The 13,193-nt window shown below is 27.8% G+C and overlaps 2 long non-coding RNA genes across 4 annotated transcripts in view; both read right to left on the bottom strand.

The window, feature by feature from the left end:
• Positions 1–13,193, bottom strand: part of LOC127071401 (uncharacterized) — a 210,533-nt gene that overhangs the window by 47,606 nt on the left and 149,734 nt on the right. The window lies entirely within an intron of this gene.
• LOC127071407 (uncharacterized) lies at positions 9,213–12,340 on the bottom strand. 2 transcript variants are annotated; one of them, XR_007785035.1, is made up of 3 exons: positions 11,232–12,340; positions 10,669–11,153; positions 9,213–10,561 (listed from the first exon to the last, which is right to left on the bottom strand). It is a non-coding gene; the product is annotated as an uncharacterized LOC127071407 (long non-coding RNA). The 2 variants fall into 2 exon arrangements; XR_007785034.1 differs by having other exon boundaries at positions 9,213–10,531.

Genomic DNA, 13,193 nt, shown 5'->3' with positions numbered 1-13,193 from the left:
AATATTCGATGACACGGAGGAAATAAAATGGAATACGACGAAGCAGCTGTTAGTTATTCCGAAAGCAATAAAGTAAGTGTTTTCAAAACGCTAAAAATGAATGTAGATCCCAAAGGGTAATATTTTGAAAGAGTATCCATCAGATTTAGCTTTTTCTTCTGATGTAGCATAAGGTCGGATATTTTTTTGGGCAAACTTCGTATAATAATTCGAATATTATGTTACAAGATCGCGTCGATAAAATTAGGTATATTATATGGTGCGTATGAATGAGGACATATAAAGTACTAATTGGTAAATCCAAGGGAAAAGAAGTAATTGGTTTTAGATCAATACGTAATGTAAATAATGTAAATAATTACATTATTTTTAAAATATAAATAATGAATTCATAATTAATATTTCTATTAAAGTTAAAAACAACTATTACAGATGAAAGATATTATTGTATAATAGATAAGCTTAGATAGAAAACACAAAGATGAGTGAGAATGGAAGAACAAAAGTCTTTCTGCTTTCATCTCGGAGATAGTATATGTTTATATGTAATATTCAATTTATTATTTATAAGAGATCGAGAGAAAAGGATCGTTACGATTTCGACATCCCTGCTAAAAGCACTCGGTCTCCTTGCAGTGTATATATAAATTTTGAACAAAGAAACTAGGAAGAAATAATATGAATATTGCACATATGGCTAATAAATGGATGAAGGGAGTCCGTCACACATCATCAAAAGACTATGGTTTTTTACTCCACCACTCTTCTGTATGTATAGATGTTTTCTTATTTAAGATATATATCTAAGAGAATATATTAAATTTTGATAAGATTTTACACATTTTTCATGCAATTAAATATACGTAATAAATAAACAGTGTATTTACAATGCGAGGTTAGGGAGTAAAGTGTTATTATTTAATAAATATTTTTACTAAAATTAAAAACAAACAAGTATTATAGATGAAAGAAAGATTATTTTACAATAGATAAAGTTGGATAATGAAAACGCAAAGATTAAACGAGGAGAAGTTAGAAAACATGTAGATCTCAAAAAATCTTTTCATCTCAGAGATACAATATGTCTGCAAGAAAACTTTTGAATCTTTTAAAAATTCCTCGATCGGGAATCGGATCTGGGATCTGTCGCTTTCCGAATGAATGATCTACCACCTGAGCTACGAAGACATACTTTTAAGCTTATGTCTAAACGCAAAAAAGTGTTAACATACATATTAATACAAAAAAGTTTTCTAATATGTATGTTAAATTCCATATAATTTAATAAAAAATTATTTTTCTGCTATCATAATTTAACTTAATTATACATTTCATTCAGCATTGCACGTCTATTTTTTAAGAATAAATTTTTAATGAATGTCACATTAATGAGCTCTGTTATAAATTGTACATTTGACTTGTCCCTTTTAACTCTTCCTTGAAAATCATATCTAGGGTAGATTCATGACCTTGACCACGTCCGCCTTCCCTCTTTTCGATTTTTTTCTTTTTGTTATTCTATTTTTCTTTTTTTTTCTTCCTGATTATAATATTCTTAGTTGCAAAAAAGACATATGAACCAGTCGATTTTTCCAAACAGTATATTCTGAAAGTATTTGTTTGAGTGAATTTATTATTAACATATTTGTTTCGTTTATTTTAATGATAAAATCGAATCACTTTGAATCTGATTCTCCCTCTTAAAAGTCTTGATCGTCAATTTATGTGTTTCAAAGATTTGAGAATTTCGATAGATTTTGAATGATTGATGAGTATTCAATATCTTTATCTTACAAACTTTTTAATTATTTTAATTAAAGCATTATCATTAATAATAAATATTTTAGAAAATCCATATTAGTAAAGTTGCATTTATTTACATTATTCGTTTTTTAATTTGTAATACAAATTAGGAATGTTGAAATGTAGGAAATGAGAGAAGGAAAATCAAATAAAGTGGAAAAAATAAGTTTATTACTTATGCATATTATTTGCTCAGTAACAAAATAAATGTAATATGTACAATAAAGTATAATATAATAAAATGTAATATAATATATATAAAATACAGAATATAGTAATTACATTTAAAGTTAAATAAGTTTTAAGACGATTTAAAAAATTCACAGGCTTTTTCATTTTTGACTTTTATGTTTCACTTTGACAATGAGATTTGTATATAGAAAAAAATTATTAGAATAAAAGATCCGAAATTGGATATTAAAATACTCGGATTCAAGTGCGAGTTTTCGGATACTCAGATATGGATTCTGAGCTATAATGAGTAATTCGAGTCCGCGGATAGTAGAGGCATTAATTATTAAAACATATCATTTAGAATATAATCTTGTTACTAAACAAATGATTCTGTTAAATTTTGTAGCACTATAAGATTCTGTTACATGATAGTTTTTTTATGAACATAGTCAAAAACAATGTCAAGGATTAGAAAATTATTAGTTAAGAATTAGAAAATATCGAAAGTTAGAAATCATTTCGAAATTTTTATTTGTTCTTAATGTATAAATTGTGTCAAGAGGATAGTTCTTTCTGAATGTGCTTTCTGGTTTTTATTTCTCTTTTTGTTAGATTTTTGCATAAAACAGAGAGAAGGACAGGTTTGAAGCTTCAACAATTACTCTATTCTTCAGAATCTTCAACATTTTCTCTGTTTTACTATCCCTGCAGATATTACTCGTTCACCCAGCAGAATCAACTAGAATGTATTACTGATATAAAATCTTAGATTTACTTTAACTATATACGTGAAAGTGTATAAAAAAAATGTGAATATTAAAGTTTGTGCTTTATTCCTTTTTTTTCACTAGAATATTTGAAATTTCAACTCTAAATGGAAGGCAAATTTCACGAAAGTATATTTCAATCGCTTTAAAATTTTGCTCTAAACATGAATAACATAACACTATTCTATATATATATATAATATATAACAATTAATATATAACAATAAATTCTTTATCACGAAAAATTTCATTGTAAATTCCGTTTCCAAGAAAATTTTACATTTTCTGTTAAATGCTGGAATACTAAAAATTTTAGTATCATAAGAGATATCATAAGAGAAACTAAGAAACAGAAAGAAAGAAAGTTAGGTCTTTGCTTGATTTTCAAATTGGACGATTGCTCTGTCTATTGGAGTTATCGGGAGAACTTTCATTTTAAGTTTTCTTAGGACTTTGTTACGGGAAAGTATATATTGGGAAAAAGAGTTGAAGGGCCATAGACGATAGAAGAAGATACAAAATCCGCTCATGATTTTGTTCACTGTTTTTTCGTCTCTCTATGGCGTGACTTCTGTTTGTTATAGAAGAGTTTATGTTGTGAAAGAGTATGGAATGGTGTTTTCGTAAATAGGAATTTTTTCGGGCGATAGAAAGAGGGAATATAAGTCGTTTTTCTTTTTATGCGAGAATGATATTGAGGTAACTGCTTTCAAAAAAACTTGGAAAAAGTTTCTCGTCCGGAACTCGACAATACGGAACTTTTCTCTTTTTAGAACAAACGCTTTGCTACTTGTGCTATGAAGACTTGTATTTTTATTTGTAATATGTAAACGTGTTTATATATGATAAAGAATTTCCTCGTATGCTTAATAAATTCTATGTAATTTAATGAAAAATTCTTTTTTTGCTATCATAACTTAACGTAATGATATATTTCATTATTATTACATGTTTATCTTTCAAGAATAAATTTATAATCAATATTATATTAATATTTATAGTTATACGGTATAAGATTGAGTCGTGTATCGTTTACGAATAGTTGTGGAAAAACTCGGTTGCTTCTAAACTGGAGAAAGAGATTTTCCAAGTTGAATTCAGCTTGTATTGATATCTCGGACAGTATAGTTAGATGCTTGCACTAATATAGTCTGAAAATCAAAAAAAGTACTATTCTTTTGATATATATCGTTTTCTGATTTTGTAATATATAATTGAAGATTTCCAATCCATTTATTCTTCCATTTTTTTATTAGAACAATGGCTAAATGTCCAAACACAAGTGAGTTTCATCATATAAACAGTAATGAAGACAAATTCCAAATAGACAGTTATATAGACGTGTTAGAAAAAATAAATATTAATCCGGAAGAAAACGATAGTAATGATAGCGATGAAAACGGTATAAAAGAGTTGCTTCAAAATTTATTATACTGCAGAAAATTATAAGGAATACAATTTCGATTTTTTTGCAAAAGAATATGTTTTTCGATGTTTACAAATTCATATAAATAAGATATCAAATAAATTATAATAATATATAATATGACGCGATTTGTAGATATTCACAATGATGTTTCATTGGTGTGTAAATGGTATCTTATTGGTTTTACATGCGTAATAGTTGTCTTGTCGATTACGAGAACTTTGTTATTAATATTTAATACATGTACGATCGCCATGATTTTGTTATCGGTCGTTATTAAATGTCTAGAAATTAAATGTCATTATACGGTTTGTATTCAGATTTTCTTGTCAAAAATTGATTTATCCGATTTACGATTATAATATGCTCCTGTTTGGTATAAGAATAATGCATGATAAAGGGATAGCTTGAAATTTAAACGGCGTGGATCTTCATTTTTTTATCCATTAACAATGAGATATGTAATCAAAATTCCCACAAATATAAGAAAGTCGCGTAGAAATTACTTTCCAAACGTGAATTCTACTTCATCGGCAATATTCTGTCTTAGTATTAAGCATGAGCTTTCAAAATCAAGGTAACACTTGACGACAATGCCATTAATGTATGCGTTCTTACAAAATTTAGAAAGTATTTGTCCTGATTCTCAATGCATAGAATATAATCTGAAGTAATTGTACTTATCCCTTATACGGAACTGCCATTCTTGTTCATAGATATTCATGTTCTGCTATTTTTCGCATAATGATCTAATTGATTGGATTAAAAACATAGATTAATTTTTGCTTTTGTTCACTTATTAGTTATATTATCTCCTCATTTATACCTGAAGTACGTTATTGTTATATCAATTCTGCGTTCATGGGCTTGATCTTCTTTATTATGATTGATTTGTTCGCGTAGTAAATTAGTTAGTTTTTTTTTTTTAAATCGTGTAGCTGATTTTGCATATTTTGGACAAGACTATAAATAGTCTCAGTATGATTTCCTAAGCCTCAACTATCCATTCCTAGTTTCCTTATCTGACATGTTACACATACTGAAAACTATGATGTCACCGTATTACAATTTCTTAAAAAATCTAGAGGGTGTCTGCCTTATTCAATATTGTTGCACTTGTTCGCAACAAAAAGTCGTCATTTTTCCTCGTACTTATTATCCCGCTCTATAGTCCTTTGCATAATAATTGCATTTAAAAACTTGCGTAACATTTTGATTTTTTTTTAATTTTACTTACTTATTAGCAACTAGTGACCGCATCCTTCGCATTTGAATCACATCATTGTCATACTAATCCTATTTTCATGGATACTATTCTTTCTATTATGATATGGTAGCTCTCGTACTAATGATTAGAGCTTTTTGAATTTGGTAGTTAGTATCCTTAAAAAGTATTTTTCTGTTCTATCCTCGTGCAACTAATCGTTAGCTGGTTGATAACATTTCTTTATTTCTTAAAAATTTCGTATTACTACTGCATCTACCTGCGAATGAAAAGATACTCTTGTGTCATGCTTATTACCGTTTGTTCATCTTGACTCGACTCCAAATATACTTTTTCCTCTCCGTATTGTTGTTTTCTTATCCGTTATTGGTCACATCTTTATTTTCGTTATTACTTTTCTCGCCAACACTGCTTTTGTATCGAATGTTTAGACCTCTAATGTTTTTCACGCCTCTTGTTGTCGTTCGTTCGTAAATCCACTTCGTTTACTTTTCTTTCTGCTCGAGGAGTCCAAGAATTGTTTGAATGTTTTTTTCAGCAACTCTTCTTTTCTCATATAATAAATGTTTAACAGAAACTTTTCGAAATTCGATGCTTTTTTTACAACTATTCAACTATCGATATATTATGTAGTTAAGAGTGCGTTATTATAACCATCGGATTCTAACTATGAAGATCATATTGCTAGGAGGATGTTCTTAGAACCAATATAGATATTGAATAGCGGAATTTGTAAAATATTTATACGTTCCATCCATGCATGTGCCTTCTTGATTCATATCTCACTTTTGATAATTTGTAGAACTTTCATTAAAAAAGAATTGATACATGGAATATGATGACATATATAATGATTAATAAAAGTTAGATATACTTTCTTTGACTGCCTATGATTGACTTTAATCCTAATGGTTACACATTATGTTAGTTTAATATATCGTTACTCACTGTCTTCGTAGTGACGCATATAATTTGATTGTTACACGTATTGCTACAAGAAGATTTTAAAAGATGCACACTTAGTAGGAGCCTCTGTCTTAGTTTTTCAAGGAGTGGCATGTTATCTTTTTGCAACTTTTATCTCATGTAAATTGGCGAAACTAATAATTAAAAAAAAAGGCATCTTGACAATATATAATTTGTAAGTGCTATAGTAATATATTTAAACATAATATGTGTAATATACGTATATAATTTTATTGTTAAAAATATAACAAAATATATATAGAAGATTTCCTCTTCATAAAATGCCTGAAAAGTACCTGGAAAGGACTGAAAGAAAAAGGCTGTTTTTTTATTCATGTAAAAAATCGATTCAACTTTTCCATAAATCTCGTTAAAATAAAACATTGTCAAAAAAATAGGGAAAGAAAAAATTTCGTTCTCATTACTTTGGTAAGACACGTACACAGAGTAAACAGTGATAGAATTTACAATGTTTTCTTAATTTTAAGAAAATATTTTGACAAACTAATGAATCCAAAAACAAGCTTTTTCTCCTATAATCGTCGTCATATTATTTGTTCTATGAATATAACGATGGTGTGAAAAGTGAGGATAATAGCATACTCAGTAATACCGTAAAATCCAGCGAATATATTCTAATTCGTTTGTTTACTGTTTATTGTGAAGCAAAAAGGAGAGTCTCGAGGAAGTCGGCTTATTGTAGACACTGTTCTTACAATTCTCCTTTCTACTCTTCAAACATTTTTTCATAATCCCATATTTACTTTTAGATAAAGTACATGACTCTTTTTCTTAAGCTCACAATTGTTTTTATAAAGGATGTATTAAATTTATGTTAAAAATAGAAGTAATATCCATTGTGTCGTAATAATACTTGTGATAAGAAATTAATTTTAAATTTATATTATTTTACATGTCTTAGTGAAATCTCAAAAATTATTCGATTCTTGATGTAACATAACAAATTATGTGATAATAATTTAATTATTATGTGATAATGATCTAAACAATTATGTGCTAATTCTTAAATTATTAGTATCTATAAATCTTCTTTTATGTCGAAATTTTTCGAAAATTTCATTTAATCAAATCTTGTTCGGTACATATCTCATTCGTCGAATTTATATTATATATCGTGATATTACATACAAAGGGATGTTCTCTTATTTTCTTTTCAGTTTATTGACAATAAAAGTTGCTAGTTCCATGATAATTACGTTCAATGAAGTAAAAGTAAAACATTGGAATATATTTGCATTGAAAAGTACAAAAGTTTTCAATGCGATATATTTTTACAAAAATTCAAAAGAAAATTGGTAACCAAACGGATTTCTTTTCAGATTTGGTTTTAGCAAAATACCCAGCTATTATTATAAATACAGTATAAAATGAGTAAATGTCGACAAGAAAAAACATTAAAAAATAAAACAGAAATGAGAGGAAAAAACTGACATGAAAGAATGTGACATATACAGGTAAGATCAGAGAGAGTGAAATAGTATGAAAGTTGGGTGATTTTGTTTTCCTTTTCATTTTACTTGAGCGTAAAAGATAAAGAGGCCGTATAACAAAGAATAAAAAAGATTATAAGGAGAGAAAAAGATTTACGCTTAGAAATATGTAGAGAATGTGATATAACACAAGTTTAGCGTAATGCTTTTTATTTTGTTTTTCTTGGGTAAGAAAGCGATAGATAGTGAGAGAAAGAGAGATAGTGCATAAGCTACTGGTTTTTATGTTTTTTGAGGAAGAAAAGAATAGTAAGAGAAAGATAGATAAAGAAAGTAAGAAATGAAAATAGTATGTCATCATATTATATAGTATGCGGTGTGCGTGAAGAAAAAAGATGATATTCTAAAAGGTACGTTTTAATGGTTTTATTTTGTAGTGATTGTTGTCTTTACTATCTGTGAAAATCATAAAAAATTTTTAAGCCCTTAATGTCTTTACGCTCACGCATAATAAAATAAACATTAGTTATTTCTAAACAATAAAAACAATTTGTTCCTATACAAAATATTTTTTCTTCTCACGGAATATTTATTACTATTACAAGACGTAACAAAGCATTTATTATTTTTCATTTAGTGTAAGGTTTCAAGATCATTTCGAGGTCAGGTTCGGTTTTGTTTTTTTTAATTGGAACCAATATTTCATACAATCTGTCAAAAAATAATTTTAACTAGATATTTCCGCGATTTTATCTACTCACAAGATTACAATCTTTTAATCTTCTAATTGCCTCGACAGTACGTTTATACTTTTCCTTTTACATATATACTAATTTCTGTTAAGCAATTGTATATTTTGATTCGATATTATCGGTAACTTGCTTTAATATTTACAAGAGGGAGGTACTATATAGCGCATTTGCAATCACTTGTTTCATAAACATTTCTATTTTTCTTTTGAAGTGTATTCTATGTACTGAAAATATAACATATCTACTATAATGAAATAAACAGAAGTCTTTTGACATATGTAATAAAGACAAAATCATAGAATATAATCATAGAATATAATAAATATGATAAATCGTTGCTTTCAGATCTTAGTAAGAAAATAAAAAAGAATTTTTTATTTGCAAAAACGATTTCGGATTTATTTTACTGATATTAATTTTACTATTTAAAACTGACTGCAAGTTTTAAATAGCTTTCATTAACAAGAAATATGTGTCTACGAATATCTCATTTGTTTGTAGGACATAAGTGAATTTAGCTATTATAGAATAATGAAAATTCAATCGCTGACGTTCTCAGTCGTAATTTCCTTAAGAGTTCGATAGAAAATTCGCTCTTTATATATATATATATATATATATATATATATATAAAACTGTTTCAGAGATGATCTTTAACGACTGGATTGAAGGATTGGAGAATAAATTTTAAAAGTTAGAACAAAACTACAAAAATCTATCCTTAAGTAGTCTACAATGTATAAATCTGAAGTATATCATGTAACGGAAAGTCGTAGGAAGTTATGTTCCTGAAGATTCACGTTTCGAAATAGTTGCTGAAAGTACTATAGAATACTATATAACGTATTAAAATGATTGTTTTTTTCAAGTAGTAAAATGATTGTTTTTTCCAAGAATTTACGTCACGTTGGACGAATCGATAAGACTGTAGTAGCAATAAATGAAGGATGCTGATATTGATGCACAAAATATTATATTATGAAACATCGGTAAGTAAACAGTCAGGATAGCTATATTCTTTAGAAAAGCTATAGGGTACTGTTGTACATTTGAGTCATCTGAAATCATTTAGAACAAAAATACCATGAGATATATAATTGTCTTAATGTACAGCAAGTATTCTATCATTAAGTAATTTGTCATACTATCTGCATAATATTTTTAAGAGAGTTTATCTAACATTAGGGTCGGCTTAAATGAATTATTCAGGAAAAAGAATGTCTATAGATGGGTACATAAGTTATGAGAAGTTCGCAACTGCTACTCCGAAAATAAAGAGACAAGAAAGACTGTATCGATTTTTGTAAACTTGCATAGCAACAACGAATAATTTATATGGTGATGATTTGGATATGCACTTATCACAAGCTCAATGGACCATGAATAATGTGGAAAATAGTGTAATAGAATGAATGTAAAAAATTAACTACTCGTTCTTCGACAATTTTTAACGAGATAATGATACGTCTAAATATATCGTTGTAGTTATTTATTGCAAATTATCTTATTCAATTATCATTGAAATACTATGTATGTCACACTATATTACCCGAATGACGTTTTAGTGATCTAATAATGTTCATTGGATAAGCTATATACGGTAATAGACTCTTTAACCATGCCTACCTGATAATACCCACTAGTAGTAATTACTTATTAGTATACTATTAATTACAGTAGTAGAATATTTGATATTTCGTAAACTATCCAATTGATCCTTTACTCCTTTTCAAGAATATTATTTGATAACAATTTTACGATTTTTTACCGTCCTGTAGTATATGTTGCTCGTGTTTTTCTTAGCAAACATTGTCGGACTGTGGAATTAAGATTAATTTTCTTCGATGATGTTGGTTTTCATCAAATTTTTCACTATTTCCAACTGTTATTGTTACTCGTGATGGAATACTTAATACGATTGATAATCTATAGATCCCAAATCCATTAGTGTTATATTCATCTGGACTCTATCGATATAACATGTTGAAGAGATTTAGCTATTAGATTTTTATATCCATTATGAATATTTACAGTTCTATCGCTTTCTTCTTAAGAAAATTAATTGTTATCACCTTTCAGTAGAATGGTTTATTTGTTTACTTACCTCTTTTCTTCTTTTTCATTAGATATTATCAGTCCTTCGTGTCACGTTTGTTTCTTTGTCGATTACGTGATCTCCTCTCTTATTATTTAATACAGATACGTTCGTCATGCTCTTATCTTCCATTATTATTAAGAATCTGAGAATTAATAGCCATTATTCAGTTTGTATCTAGATTTTAATAACTAATTTGGTCGGCTCACGATTACAATATATTCTTGTTGCCGATGTAAGTGCGTTTCAAAACATGGCTTGATATTTCATCTAAACGTCTTGGATCTTCATTTTCGTTTTGATTCCATTAATAGTGAAATTCACAGTTAACATATCCATAGATATAATACAGCTGTATTTAGAACCTGTTAATTTTTCGAAGTTATTTTCTAGGTATTTCAATTCAATTTCATCGATTATATTTCCTCTAAGCATTACGTGGATCTTTTAAAATTAACGCAGTACTCGATGCGAATATCATTAATGTATACCTCCTGAAATAATAATGTTCGCTTCTTGGTCTATCTGATTACATTAAAAACATGTATCATTATTCGTTTTTGTGTACTTACTTATCGTCAGTTGGCTTCTTTCACAATTGAACCCCATCATTCTCATACTTGTCCTACTTACATGGATATTACGATTAGTATGAGATATACATAATAAATGATTAGTGCTTTTGATATCATATGTCTGGTTTTTCATATATATGTCTGATATTTTATATCTCTATAACAAATTCTAAATAGACTTGGATTCGTATATTTCTTCATTCCTCAATTATTCATTCGATTATTTTCTTTTCTGATATACCTGCTTTTATACATTTGACTAACTTCTCGTTGGAATATTCACGTAATCGGTAGCTCATATGAAGACCATCATCCCATTGTGATCTTCCCATTTTAATAAATTTATAATGCTTCAGAACAGTGCGTTTTCATGCGTACAAATTCGTATATTCATCATATTTCCCAATTATTCTCTCGATATTCAGATCTGCTTTAATTAGTCGATCGTTTACAATATTTCATTTTTGTCACAAAAATTTGATGTCCTTTCCACGCTTTCTTGCGAATAAAATAATACCTTTATGTCATTTATACTTCTTATTGTTTCTTCACCTTTGTTCGATTCCGTCAACACTTTTTTGCTCTCAGTATTGTTGTCTTGGTTGTTACTTTATCTCTTTGTTTCTAATTTTTTCCAACTATTGACTATCGTTGTCCTGTAATGTTATTAACGTCTGTTGTTCCCTCGTATGTTTAATTTGCTTATTTTTCTTTCTCCTTGATGTGCTCTTTCTCCTTGTTGTGAGAATTACTCGAATGTTTCCTCATTACCTCTTCTACTTCTTATATTTATAATTATTTTATCGAAATTTTTCATATAGCCATACTCTTTTTTTTGAGTATCAGACTATCAGTCTATGAACACAATTAGCACTGCGGTTTTCTAACTACGATTACATCTTTTCAGTTACGTTTATGTCATCTATGTATATTATATAACAAGCAATATAGTCGTAAAATGTTTATACCGCACATTTATCTTTCCGTTTGATATCTCACTTCTTATAATTTGTAAGACCTTTACTATAAAATAATTGGTAGGGAGAGTATAAAATGTAATTATTAATAGATGTTATATGTGCTTGCTTTGACTGTCTAATCACGACTGACTTCGATCTTAACTGCTACGTCTTATATTAGTTTTACGTGTCGCTACTCGTTAAAGTCAATGCTAAGGTTAATGTACTGAAGGTTTGTATTAGATTGGTGGATATTTTTGGAACTCCAATTTTTTTTTGGTCCTATCCTCTGTTACGTTACTTTTCACTACCTCATCATCTTCATCATTACCAATCTTATTACTATTATTATTATTATTATTATTATTATTATTATTATTATTATTATTATTATTATTATTATTATTATTATTATTATTATTATTATTATTATTATTCAATTTTAAGATTTTATTTGTATTATTTATCATTTATTTTTTACATATTTTTATTATTATATCATATTACCGTATTTATGGTATATTACTCTGATTATAATTATAATAATGATAATAAAAATATTGCATTTTGTTCATGGTAAATGTATAGCAATTCATCTCGAGATCCATATCTAAACAATCGAGTTTCCGCAAATAGGTGTACACCTACAATAGATCAAAATTGCCCTTTGGATTGTTCAAATTTCATTTTCCACACCCTTCCAGTTACGAAATAAGATCCTTGAAGAAGTTCTCAAAATCTATAATACTTTCAACACATTAAAGATAATTTTTCGATTATACAACATCTTTTTATTCACATATAACGTAATAATTTATTATATTATAATTTTCTATATTTCTCTACAAAAAATCTCTTTTTTTACAGGGTATTAATTATTACTTGTGCAAGACGTAATAGCCTCCTATATTGTAACAATTTTCGAGGAAAGTATTCGTTGATTTCAATTTGATATTGAAATTTTTAAGCAGAGTTTTGAACTGCTACTCGACATAGTGTG

Source organism: Vespula vulgaris, chromosome 21 (assembly GCF_905475345.1).
Source record: "Vespula vulgaris chromosome 21, iyVesVulg1.1, whole genome shotgun sequence".
Classification (NCBI taxonomy): Eukaryota; Metazoa; Arthropoda; class Insecta; order Hymenoptera; family Vespidae; genus Vespula; species Vespula vulgaris.
Note: the sequence above shows the minus strand (reverse complement) of the source record. Positions and strands in the feature narration are given on the sequence as shown.